Source organism: Ovis aries, chromosome 18 (assembly GCF_016772045.2).
Source record: "Ovis aries strain OAR_USU_Benz2616 breed Rambouillet chromosome 18, ARS-UI_Ramb_v3.0, whole genome shotgun sequence".
Taxonomy (NCBI): Eukaryota; Metazoa; Chordata; class Mammalia; order Artiodactyla; family Bovidae; genus Ovis; species Ovis aries.
The window spans coordinates 44,551,494-44,554,550 of NC_056071.1; the positions used below are offsets into that span (position 1 = coordinate 44,551,494).

Below are 3,057 nucleotides of genomic sequence, written 5' to 3' on the forward strand. Positions count from 1 at the left end.
TATTTGATACTCTCTAGGGTTAGTTCTCTGGGAGTCTAGGGTCTTGGAGTCAGTGCTCCCAATCCAAAGGCTCAGGCCTTGACCTCTGGTCAGGAAAGAAGATTTCACAAGTGGTTTGTTATGGCATTAAGTGAGATTAAAACAAATACCGCAAAACAATAAACCAAAGATGAACCTCAGACAAGTGACAGTTACAAAATCAAGCAAATAATAATTAAAATAATGGAATATACACATATACATATATACCCATAAGCAAAGTCAAAACAGTTCAACAAAAATAAAGTAGAATAGATTGATCTGGCGAACAAAGGAAATCAAAAATTTTATTTACCAGTTAAGAATAAAACTAACTAAGCACAAACTGGAAAACAAAATTAAAGCAAGGTGCCAAGTGGGGAATAAAGCAATGAAAATAAAGCTAACACATATGTTGAGAGAAATGGAAAGAAAGAATAGATATGCAAAGTTAAACAGAGGTAGATGAAGATTTATATGCATTAAAGATTAACTGCAAGGGGAAAAGAACAGTAGGAAAGGCAAAGGAATAAATGTAGAAAAAATATAATAGGTTAAAAAAATTAAAATTAGGTCAGAGCACAAAGCGAATGGTGGGGAGTGGCAGTGGCAGCAGCAGGGCCAAGGTGACGTATGGGCGGTGGCGTCACCATGTCGCACTGCCACAGACACGGCAGGGCCGAATGCCGCTGCACTGCCAAATGGGAGGTGCCACCAAATGGGAGGAGCGGCCAGAGCAGCACAGCCTAGCCTACAGCCCTTACCTGCTTATCGACCTGGAGCGGCTGCAGTGCCTCAATGAGAGCTGCAAGGGCAGTGGCCTCCTTGCCCTCAAGCCGCAGGAGGAGCAGACAGATGGCTCCAAGTTTGTTGAAAAGGATGCAGATGAACAGCTTCTGTTTAATATTCCATTTACAGGCAATGTCAAGCTCAAAGGCATCATTATAATGGGAGAAGATGATGACTCACACCCCTCTGAGATGAGACTGTTTAAGAACATTCCACAGATGTCCTTTGATGATACAGACAGGGAGCTGGATCAGACCTTTAGTCTGAACCCAGATCTTACAGGGAATTAAAGTATGCTACAAAAATGTCTCATTTTCCAAATGTCTATCCTCTCTCAATTCATATTTCAAAAAACTTTGGAGCCGATACCACAAAGGTCTTTTATATTGGCCTGAGAGGAGAATGGACTGAGCTTCGCTGACATGAGGTGACCTTCTGCGATTATGAAGCATCAGCCAATCCAGCCGACCACAGGGTCTATCAGGTTACCCCACAGACACACTTTATTTCCTAAGGGCTGGCCGCGACTCTCACAGAGGCGTTGTGTCGGTGAAAAGTATGACATCCTGCTGGGAAGGACAAAGAGAGATGGGGCTCCAAAGAGAGTTGGCTGCCACAGCCTCTTTCAAGCTTTGTCTTTGGGGCTTGCTGCAGAAACCTGGCCTATGGAAGACACCACACCCCCAGGAAGGGTTGTGTGGGTGCCAAGGGATAATCATGGTTCTCTGGGGCCCTACAGAAATTGGGTCTTGGGCTGGTCAGTATCTGGAAGCCATGGATAATGCCTGCCTTCCCAGTTTATGTGGACATGGGATCTCCAGTGTCTTGTCGCTTTGTGGCAGGATTACCGTGTGACTTGTTTTTTAAAATGGAAACTATTCCTGGGCTGCAGTAAACTTTTTGAAGCCTCAGCATTGTGTTTGTATTAACCATCAGGAGGGTCTCCAACTAGAAATACTTGTCCCTGCTTGCTTCTTCTCCCTGTCATCTTTCAACATTCTTGTCAAATTGCCCAGCTTGGAGTTGTCTGTCATGCACCAGAGTCCCATGTTATAGCTTGAAGAGCAGGAATCTCCTGATGTTGGTTTATAGCTTGAGAGGGTCTTTTTTCCCTATCGCCCAGGTAAGCAGTCTGAGAGCATGGGCATTGTTTCCATGTTTGTGGGTATCCTGGTTGGGGTAAGATGGGACTTTGATATGCTACTCTTTGGGGCATCCTTAATGTTTATCAGCTTCTAACTAGTGTTGTAAGCCCAATGGCAGAATTTGGAGATCTCAGTTCTTCTGTTCATGGCTTTTTATTCACTGTGACTAATAAGCTTCCTATAAATCCTTGCCAGATTAAAAAAAAATTAAAATTATAAAAAAGAGAAAAGAAAAAGAAGGAAGAAGAAAGAAAAAAGGAAAACTGCACAGAACTGCAAAAGCCCAACATAGAGGCAGAGGTTTATAGCAAAATAAAAAGCGTGACTTAATATACACATATACATATATACCCATAAGCAAAATAAAAACAGTCCAACAAACATAAAGTACAACAGATTGACCTGTCAAACAAAGGAAACCAAAAATCATATCTGCCAGTTAACAAAACTAACTAAAGCACAAACTGGAAAACACAATTAAAGCAAGATGCCAATTGGGGAATATAGCTATGAAAATAAAACTAACAAATATGTTGAGAGGCAAGGAAAGAAAGAAAAGAAAGAAAGAATAGATATGCAAAGTTAAACAGAGGTAGATAAAGAAGATTTATATACATTAAAGACTAACCTGAAGGGGAAAAGAACAGTAGGAAAAGCAAACAAAGGAATAAAGGTATAAAAAATAATAACAGGTTTAAAAAATTAAAAATTAAAATGAGAGAAATCTTTTTTAAAATAGGAAAACTCCAAAGAAATGCAAAAAGCTCAACAGAGAAGCAGAGATTTATAACAACAAAAAAAATGTGATTGAGGAGAAAAAAAAAAGCTCAAAAGCTTAATTAGATTTCATAGTGCCAATAAAATCGACAACTACAACAGAGAGGGGGAAAAAAGGACAAAAAAGAAAGAAAGAAAGAAAGAAAATCCAAAAGAATCTACGGAACAAATCAAACCATAAGAAGAATAAATGTTTTTCTTGAGTACAGCTGTCAGAGTCCTTTCCCTTGCTGGGAGTCACAGTCCACCTTACCTCCATAGGATGACCTCCAACACTGTGCTGATCTCTGGACCTGCTGTGGGGCCAACTCAGATTCTAATCTGGTCC

The 3,057-nt window shown here is 40.5% G+C and overlaps 1 pseudogene; it reads left to right on the top strand.

Annotated features, from left to right (window-relative positions):
* The first annotated feature begins 608 nt into the window (after positions 1 to 608).
* LOC101105284 (PITH domain-containing protein 1-like) lies at positions 609 to 1,323 on the top strand (annotated as a pseudogene).
* Positions 1,324 to 3,057: the final 1,734 nt, after the last annotated feature.